Here is a 12,700-nt window from a genome sequence, read left to right on the forward strand (position 1 = left end):
GCATGTCCTGAAGGCCGAGTGACATTCCGGAGAGCACGGTGAAGCAAAAACGCGAGAAAAGGGAATGCCGGGATTGCGAGCTGAGACGGGTATTTTGTGAGACGTATCTGGCACGTGTCATCGATCCATCTTGTTCATCCTGCAATCGATTCATCTCACACTCATTGGAGTAACAACTCATTTATTTCAAGGCGGTTAATGTTCGAAGCGGCAGCTAATTCAGTCCTGTGAGTGTGCAGATGCAGGCTACGGAGGATTCAAATTTAGAAATGAAACACGCTCTTGAAGATGTGATGAGGGCAATGTAACAAAAAGACAACAATAGGATACATTTGTCTTATTTGCAAACACCCTTGCTCGATATTTCGTTCGATCTCCATATTATCAAGGCTCCGCATTTTTTTTTATTTTAATTGCACTCAGAGGATTAAAGAGGCTTCATTAAGGCCTTATAATCGACAACAGACAAGTGCATCGTTTGAATTAATGGTTGAACAACAGCAGGATTCTAATTACCATGGTGAGGGAAGAACTTACAAATAAAAACTTTATACAAACTTGCAATGAATAAATAAGTAGTGCATCCAAAATCTTTTTTTTTGTATCTGTACATGCGAGTTTTCTCGCTGTGGCGGCCGTTAACGGGAAAAACCTGGAAGACCAACAACAAGAAATACATGACGGTATTATTTAACTTTGATGTGGTTTACACTTCCACTGGAATGACATCCCCATCCCCGTCAGCAGTGGACTATCCCCTCCCATTTGGTCCCACCAGACCAGTTCTGGTCGGATTTCTGTGACGAGGAACATAGTTCTGCCTCGTTGCCGGGTCAAAAATGCCTCCTCGAAAATATCAGACCTCACAAAAACTACTCGGCGTCACATTTGTCTCTCGCCGTGTCCCTGTGCACTGCCGCCTCTCCATGTGAGTGCATGTGACGAAGACGCTTGTGTCTTCCTCCGCGACGGAGCGCCGCGGCCGTCTTGTTCACATGTGTACCACAGCGGAAGAAGATGCGAGCGTCTTCATCACATGCACACGGATGGAGAGGAGACACGGCGGGAGACGAATATAACGCCGAGCAATTTGTGAGGTCGGATTTTTTTTGAGAAGGCATTTTTATGATGCAAATGTATTACTCTTTTGAACGCATATCGTTTCGAGAAGCCAAACTCTGCACTTAAATGACCCGGCAACGAAGCAGAACTACCTCGTCACAGAAACCCGACCAGAAGTGGACGAAATGTGGAGGGAAAGTCACTGTTGATATAGTCCACTGCTGATGGGGATGTCATCCAACTTCATATTAAATAATCCCAACTATCCCTTTAAGACGGTGTTTTTTCTCCTACAAAAAATGTGGAAAAAGACATGTCTTATATTCGGGTTCTAAAGATTTCTACATGCAAACCAGCAGGTGGTGCCAAAATGACTTCTCCCAAAGCGAGTCAGAGCTTTTCTTCTTGTCACTCACACACACACACGTGACCTGGACTGATGCACCTGCTATTAAAAGACCCACTGAAAGAAAGGATGCTGAAAAAGAGGGCTTGTCTTATATTTGGGTTATTCCACGCACAAATGATGCCTTTTTAAAAATCCATTAATTGTTATACAATCTTAACTTGAAATGAATGGAGACGTCACTTCTTTTTGGTATTTTTATGTTTTTCACACATCACATGTCACCATGAAATGACGACACAGAGGAAAGTGCGCCCTGGTTCTCGCTCCTTGATTTCCTCAACTCCTTAATGCACTTTCATGTAGAAAAGAAGGACATAGAAGAAAGGATATAGACTAGGACTTCATTGATTTAAAAATTGTCAACGTTCCCACTCCAGTCCCGTAGGAGGCACTAATGCACATTAAGTGTGTGCCACATAGAGCGATTCTTTTTACCATACGTCTGCTGGAGCCGGTGTGTCATGGTTCCACTTGCCCCCAATGCAATTACAACCAAACAGCCAAAAACTAACCGACTAACTAATGTCAATCAGAACACATCCTCTCACATCTGGCAAAGGTAATAACCACCTCACCGCAACCCGAGGTGGCATCTTCTTTTTTTTTTTTTTTTTTTTACAGTCTCCTCACCTGCTGCTCCTGAGTGAAAGCGGGCCTCTTTGCTCACACTTTAATGAGACAGGCTGCTGTCACAGCGTCATAGGAGCTTGTAACATCTGCTGTGTTATCTGGACTCGTGTGTGTGTGTGTGTGTGTGTGTGTGTGTGTGTGTGTCTCAGCTCATACTGACATTTAGCTGCAATCACATTTCAAGTAATTTAAATAACTGATGATACTGTAATGTTAATAAAATATTCGCTAGTAGCTGATATTCCTTTCGTTCTGAACACTGAAGTTTATTGTGCCTTGTAGAGGACTCCGCCTTACATACTGGGTTGGAAAATACAAGAGGATTTATACCACAATTAAAACAATTAGAGTGGGAAAGAGGGTTCCTTTGGTATTATATAAAAAGGCAGAACTGAGAAACTGTTGGAGATGCAGTAATTACAGGATATATAGGCCAAGGTCCTTTGCACAATCACACAATTCACATATGCAAATCCCTCTCAATTGTCTTAGAACGCTCTTAAATTCAGTCATTTATAGCTGCAGAAGAATGTTGTGACCTTATAAAGGCTTATATAATACAAAGCCGAATTAGCAGTTTCAATTTATCCTCCACTTTATTTTATTTTTATCCTCTGCTAGTATGTCTGACGAAATTGGAGGCAGGAAAGCGTCACTCTGTTTGAGGTCCACCTTCGTGAAATTGGAATCTATTTCTGGCATAGATAGGACCTCCTCTGCACTCACTTCCTATGTATTCTAGAGCTCCGAATGAGTCCTTGACTTTTTTTCCTTTCTCTAACAAGCTTCACGCGCTCAAGTCCTGGCTCACCACGCTTCAGCACCATTTCGCCATACATCCAAAAGTAAGGTCGGACAGAATCTTTTCTTTTAGAGTTGCAAATAACGGAAAATTAATTCATCCCAAATTGGCAATGGCCAGGACACCCGGGGGCAAGCCCTTGCCCGCATCTCAGGCCACATTTCACCAGAAGTCTGCTTTTTGGAGAGTACACGTACTGTACATACCTCCGGGCTGTGCCCAGCTGGGCCCTATGGATGAAAGCCCAACCTCCTCGTGTTCGCCTGCAAACCCCTCGCCCAGGTATGGCTACAGGGCGGGCCCCCGGGGTGAGGCACAATAAAGATTTGGACCCCCTACCCCAGAAGTATTCACATAAACACATAAAGAACGAATGTAAACTTTACATCCAATGTGTATCATTTTGAAATTGTTATCTGATCCTTCTGGACCTCTGAAAGCCATGGTCCATGAGACCCCCTGATCTACTTCCAAAGCTGCCACTGTAATTTAAACTCTCATTTTGTAGCAACATATCAATTTCAGAAAAAGTATCTGCATGAAAACCACCATCAGATGTGTTGGACATTCTCCTCCTTCCAAAGTGAAGAAGTAGTTTGGAGTAGTTGCCATATTTTAATAGTGAGAAAAGGAGGGAAAGCTCAAAGCTGTTTTCATTCCAAAGAGAGAGATTTCCATCTGCTTTGGTGGGCGAGGAACCTTGAAGAGAAGAAAAAGTCAAGTGACTAGATAATCGCTTGCACATATGCTGCACATTGTAGCCGCTCCGTGCCGTCAAGGCCTCGATTGAGTGCAGTGAAATTCCCGCAGGAGGCATGGCAACACAGAGAGAAGTCACGAGAACACTCCCGTATTGAATCGCAGCATGTACACCCCCTGGTTGCCTACTCCCATATCAATACGTTTATTTTCCCAAGACGCTTGGAAACTGCAGACAATTTGCCCTGAGCAATTGCGCTAATACGTCCCCAACCTCCATTGTACAGACCCGCTCTACGTTCAAGTGTTGTTTGGAAATGTAAAGTAATGTAGAGGGTAAATAGCGGATGTCGTCTGCTGCCAGCTCTCCCTGTGAAACCAAAAAAAAGCACAGCGATATTGACTTGTTATATATATGGCTGAGCTGGGGTTACGTAAGATTTATGAACTACCATGGTGGCAACAATCCTATGTAGGCGAGATTGATAGTGCCCGGTGCTGAAACACTTCTGGCCGGGATGTTAACTCGGGCCGATTTGTCCCCATCGCCGCTGGCACGGCCATGTCAATTATTTAAAATAAGACAACAGGGCACTGGGCGTGAAATGTTCATTTATCCATGTAGCCCTGCAGTGTGTGTGATGAGGTGTTCACAGGCAATGATACGGAGATGATAAAGCTCACTGAATTATACCTTTTAGGGTATAATAATCCCATCAGCCTCCCTCCGGTGCTTATCTCAAATGTTCTGAGTTTATTCCCTTGACATTTGACACTTGTCCTCCGCTTGGCCACAATGCAAGCAGACTGCAACAGCTAAAATAAATCTGCAATCTGCCCTTGTATCCACTACATTGACCCGGATGTAAGACAACGCCTCTTTTTCAAGGCACATTTCTGGATAAATGTTTAATAAAAAACTATACCGTATATATATATATATATATATATAACAAAATCATAGACAAAAATAGACACAATTGATATTTTTTTACCTGCATCATAACCATGCCATTTTTTTTTTGGAGTGTCTCTCTACATCTATGTGTGTCGTGTGTGACAGGAAGAAAAACTCTGACTCATTTGGTACAGTATGACATGGTTTATTTGTTTCAGACACGCTTACATGAAGGAACTCACAGTTCCTACCAGACATGGGCGTTCAGGTATCAATGTTGTTGACATCTACATCCACCCTTTTTGTTGTAGAAACTTGGCCACCGTTTGCTCAGTTAAGGCAACATCACCTTGTCCTCCTCCTCCGTTGTCAGCTGACCTGGAATCAGACCTGCCACTAATGTGGATCCCGGTCGTGATCACGTTGTTCATGTGTGTGGACTGTTCCAAATCATCAGTTCTGTACATCATTTGAGGAATAACGCCATCCTTTTCATCATTTTGCTTCATCTTCCAGCCCGGGGCTTACAAAGTCACGCACTGTCATTCTTCAATCCCTTCATGTGTTTCATTCAGGATTTCATGTCGTCATGCTGTTCATCTGTTTTGTTGTTTAGCCCCTTGCTATTTACAGAGCTCTCCTTCCTCATGTCATTAATCTTCTTGCGAGCTTCGAAATTCTTCTTCCTCGTGCCATTAATCTCTTTGCAAACTTCAGAGCTGTCCTTCCTCATGTCATTCAACATCACCATTATCTCCCGTAGTGTACCTGCTTCCTCTCTTCTACAGCCTTCTACATGTTGTAATCTTTGACAGTTTTAAATACAAGCGAAAATGATAAAGCAGTATAACAATGTGGTACAATAGGAGTCTAGGTTGTAGTCGCTGTAAATAAGTGGTATAACAGTCATAATAAATAATAATAAATATACAATAACTGATGAAAAGGTTGATAGTTGACAGAAACATAGTTGCATGATGAGTAAGTACAGACAATGTACTCACAAAAACATGAAGAGTTAGTCGCCAGTATACGAGTGGTTAGACATAGCAGTGGTTCGGGACTCTTCTTCCTTGTACTTGGTAAACATCAACTGCTTGTACTGTTTCTTCAAACGGCTCATTTTAGTGCATCATTTGAGTTCCTTACTCAGTCCGTTCCATAATTTGATTCCGCATCCTGATATGCTGAAGGTTGTTTGCGTTGTGCTCGCTTATAAGTGTTTTAAATGTACTTTTTCCCTTAAGGTCATATTTCTCTGCTGTATAACATTTTGGAGCAGCGGGTTATTGTTTGCTTTATGCAGAATTTTAGCTGTTTGAACATTTACAACACATGTGTCAAACTCGTGCCCCGGAGGGCCGAAATGCTGCAGGATTTCTCTCCAACCAGTTTCTTCAGCAGGTGATTTAATTGATGAGCTCCTTCCCTCAAACTGAAGGTGATGATCATTAAAATCACCTGTTTTAGTGACCGGCTGGAAAGAAAACCTGCAGTGTCTCGGCCCTCCATGGATTTACTAGATCAGCAAATTTAAATAATTGTGATTTTAGAACTGAACGGCTAGCGAGTAAAGTGTACTTTTATAGTCATTTCCCCATAACGCCACACAATACGTTAGACCTGTACCCTTACGTGTAAAAGACCTACAACAAACTTTTAAGGATCACTATTGTGAGTATTGTCATTTCTCGAAGACAAGGTCATCATGAGGAAAGTAATAAAACAGGAGCATTTGTAAACTTTGTTTAATGGCATACCTCATCAGAGCAAACGAGGCAGAGGAGCTCAGCATTGAGACACAGCTACAAGGCCGTAGAGATCCAGAGAGTGCAAGGGTAGAATCTGTCAGGGCTGTAATGAAAGCTGTGGACTTTTTAAAAAATGTTGTTGTTATCATACAGTGTCACGCCCGCTTTCTGTCACATTTGAGAGGCTGAAATGAATGTATTTATAGTTCATTTTTAAATGAAATGATTACCAAAATATCCATCCATCCATCCATCTTCTATGCTGCTTATCCTCATTAGGGTCGCGGGGATAAGCTGGAGCCGATCCCAGCTGACTTCGGGCAAGAGGCGGGGTACACCCTGGACTGGTCGCCACCAATCACAGGGCACATACAGACAAACAGCCATTCACACTCACATTCATACCTACGGACAATTTAGAGTCGCCAATTAACCAATTAAGTCGCCCCAGCAATTGTGAGGTCTGATTTTTTCGAGGAGGCATATTTGTGATGCAAATGTATTACTCTTTTGAACGCATATCGTTTTGAGAAGCCAAACTCCTTACTTGTGAAACCCAAACCAAACTCTTTACAAAAGTGGCCCCAGCAACTAACCTCATCACCGAAATCCGACCAGAACTGGGCTCACGGGATGAAGTGGGGGGTAAGTCACCGTTGATGCACTACACTGCTGATGGGAATGTCACACAACTTCATATTAAAAAATCCAAACTATCCCTTTAACATCGCAGGGAGGGCTTTTCCCACACGCACACACACTGTGCAAAATTAATTGCAAAACCGCACACCGTTACATCCCTGGTATGCTCCGGACCTAGTTGTCAGACCCATCCTTTACTGCTGACCAATCAATAAAATAGATACACTCGTCAATAAAAGGACCTCTTAATTTCCAGTTTTAAAACATCTCTCAGAGTATATGCCCTAATCAACGTTTCTAGTCAGTTAACTGCTACAGTCGCTGGATGCGTGGTCAAAAAGGCAAATCACAGCTGGTCTCCAATTAGAAAAAAAAAAAAAAAACATTGATGGCAGCAGCCGTGGCTGTAGGCAACCTTTTGGTGTAAGTTTTATTAACTCCCCATGAGGGCAGCAGCTGCATTTTAAGTAACATTAGTGGTTAGCATCCAGGAATGTGTGTGTTTGAGGTTAGCTGTCGTTATTCACGATGGATGTTTTGACAGGTACCACTCCAAGCGGGTAAAGTTGTCTCAGTATTTAATGCAGCTGTGTGTCACTTCATCTACGTCGGGATACAAATATCAAATACATGCGTGTTACACTTGCCGTACTGTTCACCAGCAGTACTAATGCTGCCGAAGTAGTTTTTACCGGTATTACAACATTGGTTCTGTTTCTGCTGTGTTGTGGAATATACTTGTTCGTACATGACCACATGGTTTCCCTTTCCACTTTCTCATGCACTCTAAATTATGATTAAAGTTTAAAAAAAGTTGTTATACATAATGAGTTTTCAAAATTCTGAACTAACAGCCTCTTTCCAATGAACTGCTTCCAATGAATGCCTCTTAATGGTTTAGGTTATGTAATTAGACTGTTTACTGCATATGTCTAGCTCATCATTAGGTCGCATGAGACACCGAACCAAGCTATTCTACACAAGTTTAGTAGGATTTAGTACAAAATACATCATCACGAATCATTTTCTTATGTTCCATTATGCTATTGGATCTAGCCCTAACTCCTATGCCATTAGGTTCCTGGGTCTAGCGCAAACTCCTTTGTCATTATGGCAACATGCAATGGCAAGATACTATATTTTTGCCATAACATGGCATGGCGGATTTGAATTTGAGTCAACCTCTAGGCCAGCTTGAATGTATTATTGTGTTTTTAGTTGTGTGGGTAGAGCGATCAAGTTGACGTCAATAGATTTTTTGATTTCATTAGAGTGAAAGAAGTTTTTTAAAAAAAAATAAAGGGTTGAAAGAATGGTAAGTGGATGAGAGCGAATAGGAGCTAAAGTGGGAAGTAATCACATGTGTTATTGACCTGAGAAGCCTATTGACTCCTGAGGCTTGTGCCACTTTCCATGGACTTAATCTATTTTTTCATGCAACATTTGCTCCACCGTCGGGCTGTGTGCTGTATCATGCTTACAACATTAAAATGTGCATGTTTGTCAACCCTGTTTGGGTGACGCCTGAAAACCCCAATTTAATATATGCACTCTTCTTAAAATGCCATCCGTATTTCCTGGGAAAATGGAGAAACTGCATGTGAAAGTGAATTTGTCATTGTGAATTACATAAGTATATTATATAAAAAAGAAACACCATCTATTGTCAGGTGCCCTGACGGAGCATAAATGTTTTGTTTCTTTGCAACAAATAAAGAGTTGGGCTTTAAGTGCTTTTTCTGCACTAAAGCAAGATTACTTTCAAGGTGCAATGTCGTCAGCTGTGATAAATGTTTCTGGTTGACAAGTTCTAGAAACAAGTAAAAGTTGCAAACAAAGACACTGACACACATACACACACACACACTCACAATCACAATTTAATACATTTAAAAAGGTCTCGACGCCATAATGGCAGTGTTCTCTCGCTAATCGCATACAGTGCGGAGCTCTTGTCGCTGTGTGGGAGCACTTAGGTGCTGTCTGGCTGCAGGCACACACACAAACGCACACACATATACAGTACATACACACAGACACACACCATTGTTTTTGCATAGGTGGATGCAATAGCCCTCTCCTCCTCCCTACCTCCTACATAGCAGGTGTTAAGCATGCTTCATTATTCATTGTTCCTTTGTTATGTATTCATTCATTCATTCTGAATCACTGACTTGTGGCAGTCACCAAACAAGTGGTTTAAGACCACTTGGGGGACGAGACTCGCAAGTGAACTCTGGTGCGGTTCGGTTACACTTGAGCTCAAATGTGACCAAAAACACAGACACAACAGAAACAAGCATGCAGAAATTACAAATATGTATGAGAAAATGCATTAGAATCTCCCTTTGTGTGTGTGTGTGTGTGTGTGTGTGTGTGCGTGTGTGCATGTGTGTGCGTGTGTGTGTGTGTGTGTGTGACTAAAATGCGGGTGTAGAGCTGCTACTTTTTTCTTAAAGTTTGAACCCTGCAGCTTGTACAGCGGTGCGGCTAATTTATGGCTAAATTCTATTCTCGTGACATCTCCTTTAATCGGAACTACTACTAATTGTTTATAAATACTGTGCCACTCGCGAGTCAGTGAGGAAACCAAAGCTCTTTCTTTGGCAGGAGCCAATCACAAGCTATCAGTGCTTGTCAACCCACTGGAAGTCAGTGGAGGTCAGCATACTGTATATATCAGTATAACACCATTAACAGTCTGACTCATGGTGTCATCTTTCAAAGAACACATTGCCAACAACACTAAATTCAGCACACAGCAACTTAATACTCAAATGACTTTAAAATAAAAACATTTTAAAGTTTTCCCATAAGGCGTTGCGTTTGAGCAATGCATTCATTGGGGGGCTGCAATGATGTCAGCGTCCCTCTTTTTGCCATGGTCTCCAGGTCCTCTGGCTCCCTCTGGTGGACAGAAGCAGCATTTCAGCACCATTTTCTATGCTTTCAATGCTCTCCTCCAATGAAATGGCCAAAATGTGTTATGGGAACTCTTTAAAATGTTGTTTTTTTCCATATTATATTGTATTGATACATGTTTCTACATTTCTGAGGTATAACATTTGAGTGTTAGTTGCTGTGTGATGAGTTGAATGTCGTTTGGAAGATGAAATCCTGAAGCCACCGAAAAAAAAATCCCATGAATCAGGTCTAATACTTTTGCAGAGTGCTGTATGAAACCATAGAAACGTGGATAGTTGATAGTAGATTGTGGATAGTCAGATACTGTAGACACAGTATATTTATTTTAAAAAAACAAACAATATGTAGAATATTGTGGTAGTAGAACGTCAGACTCGGCATTAACACAGCTCTTGTGTTGGATCCAATTTTGCAGGAATAACTGAAGTAGTGGCTTGTGACTCTAGAATCCAGAGTAAGAGTCAATACGTTGAACATGCAGTATTTGAAAGGGCTTCTGATTCAGAGTGTTTGCCATTTTCCCAATGACCCTTATCACTTAGTCATCAGTGAAATGTCTGCTGAGTCCCAGCCAGGTTCCATTCCCTCAGCTTGTTGCAGGTACGCCAACTTCCTTCCGTTTGTTTGACATGCGATCAATAGGATATAACCATGCAGTGCACTTGTGGTATACTGCATGAAGTCAGTTCTTTCTGTTATGCAGGCCTTCAAATAGTAGCTTTGATGCCAGAGGTCAGCTTGTTCTGTCCCTGCTGCGTTGTAAACATGAGCAAAGTACCAGCTTATCTTCAGGCACAAGAATAAGCAAAGCAGATACAGTTGTGAACAGCAGGCAGAGGTGTTGTCTTTCTCAGATGTTGTTTTATTGAGAATGAAGGTTTGTAAGGAAACACCGGAAGGTGACTTAAAGCCACGTACACCCAACCATCCACTTATACTGTTCACGGTTGTAAGGAGCGGCAGAAGCTATCCCGCTTTACTTTGGGTGAGAGGCGAGGCACACCCTGGACTGGTCACATGTCAATCACAAGGGGGCACATATGGACAAACAACCATTCACACTAACATTCACACACACACACACACAAATTTAGAGCAGGCGTCTCAAACTTGCAGCCTGCGAGCCCTTTATGGCCCATGAGAACATATTTGGTGGTATCATACTTAACATCAAAGATCAGTCTAAGTGCCTGGACTAGTTCAGACGCACTTACAGGGGCAAGCCCAAGCTAGCACTGAACCCACAGTGAGCTTGTCACATAGTGAAATGAACAGGAGGGTCACTAAACACAACACTAACTCCAATCGCAGTGCCAACACAAATATGGCAGTACAACATGTAACAGATAAGTAAACAAACATAGGAAACAAACTACTATGGGGCATAATAAACAACAACTATGCTAACTCTAAACATGTAACTTCAGCAAACTTTTACAAAACAAGTAGCACAAAGCATGCTGAGAGCCGGCGTCACTCCCAATACTTGATGCCACCCAGCCTTACCCTCCAGCTGCCCCCAGGCAAACTGAGTTTGAGACCCCTGATTTAGAGTCTCCATTTAGCCCAGTGGTTCTCAATTATTTTCTGTCATGCCTCCCAGGGGACAGAAATGGGTTTTTTTAATACCATTGAACAACTGATAATATGGATTTATTTATCTGTACTGTACAGACTGAACTTGAAATTGAAACCAGGAAAAGGCAAAACAAATAAATGCCTTTCAGTGCCGATCACAAAGGCCAATCACCTGTGGCTAGTCCTATTGCAGCCTGCAGCGACCCCTGAGTGCAGTGTAGTGTCTTAAGTATCTTGGGCAGTGTCCTCCACCCACTTTCCTTCACACTGCGCAGGCATGCCGAAACAAAAACAATCATGTCTGCCATGTGCAACTTAACTGCCAACACGTGCCACGAAAACTACCTTGCAGGGGCAGCACGTTAAAATGCTTTAATTTAATACGGCATATGAAGAACAACACTTGAGTACGGTGAGTTTTGAAGGCTCACGGTGTGGCCATCAGTCAAACGGCAGCTAACGCAGCCACGTGGACAACACTCACCCCTACCTGTGTACGTGTGGCAGTCAGAAGGTGAAACAAATAACCCCAAAATGAATTGCATTCATCAGATGATATGACCCATCTTTGGGTTCTGGGTTCACCGAGTTCTCTCTCACTTATCTGGAAGTCCTGCTAGGGCTCCACCAATGTACTCTCACATCCAAAGTCTCCTTAAAGAAGGCGTCTCATCCTCTGTCAACTATGTTTTTGTTCAAATTACGGTGATTTTATGGTTCCTTTTTTATATCAGTATCCTTTTTTATTTTAGTATCAGGGGTGCAGCCAGGAATTCTGGGTCCCATTAAAAAAAAAAATCACATGCCCCCGCCCCATTAAATAATTACTAATTTATTAGTTAGTAAATTTAGTAAATGTATTAGTAATTGCCTATTTTTTGGGCCTCCTGGCAGTGAAGGGAGCTTGGAATTGTCCTGACTTTTCCCCTTTAGATGGCCCCCCCCGGCCAATAGCAGTCATCATAAATAAATTTTAAAATGTATCATTAATCCACGTGATCGACCATGCGATCGGCCATGTGATCATCAGTCCTGAATGATCGGAATCGGCAGCATAAACCCTGATCGGAGAATCCCTAATGTGTACATGTTGGCAGGTCTACATTAACATTGACAGTACTCCCTGCCTCTTGCCCCCTCGCCCCCTTCACCACGCCCCACTATTTGAGAAGCACTGATTTAACCTACCATGCAAGGTCCGGTCAGAGCAGATTGAAACCCGGAGCAACCTGGCTGTATACTGGTCCCCCAAAAAGTGCAAGCATCCAGCAATTAGTCTGCTCCAGCGCAGTCAGAAAGAAAGC

General features: G+C 42.4%; 2 protein-coding genes across 2 annotated transcripts in view; one reads left to right on the forward strand and one right to left on the reverse strand.

Annotated features, from left to right (window-relative positions):
- dph1 (diphthamide biosynthesis 1) overlaps positions 1 to 6,310 on the reverse strand; it is a 107,783-nt gene extending 101,473 nt beyond the window's left edge. The window contains exon 1 of the mRNA XM_054794002.1: positions 6,261 to 6,310. The gene's annotated coding sequence lies outside the window, so the exon portion shown is untranslated. The remainder of the gene's footprint in view (positions 1 to 6,260) is intronic.
- Positions 1 to 12,700, forward strand: part of rtn4rl1b (reticulon 4 receptor-like 1b) — a 172,176-nt gene that overhangs the window by 10,452 nt on the left and 149,024 nt on the right. The gene's annotated exons all lie outside the window — the stretch shown is intronic.

This window comes from Dunckerocampus dactyliophorus, chromosome 12 (genome assembly GCF_027744805.1).
Source record: "Dunckerocampus dactyliophorus isolate RoL2022-P2 chromosome 12, RoL_Ddac_1.1, whole genome shotgun sequence".
Classification (NCBI taxonomy): Eukaryota; Metazoa; Chordata; class Actinopteri; order Syngnathiformes; family Syngnathidae; genus Dunckerocampus; species Dunckerocampus dactyliophorus.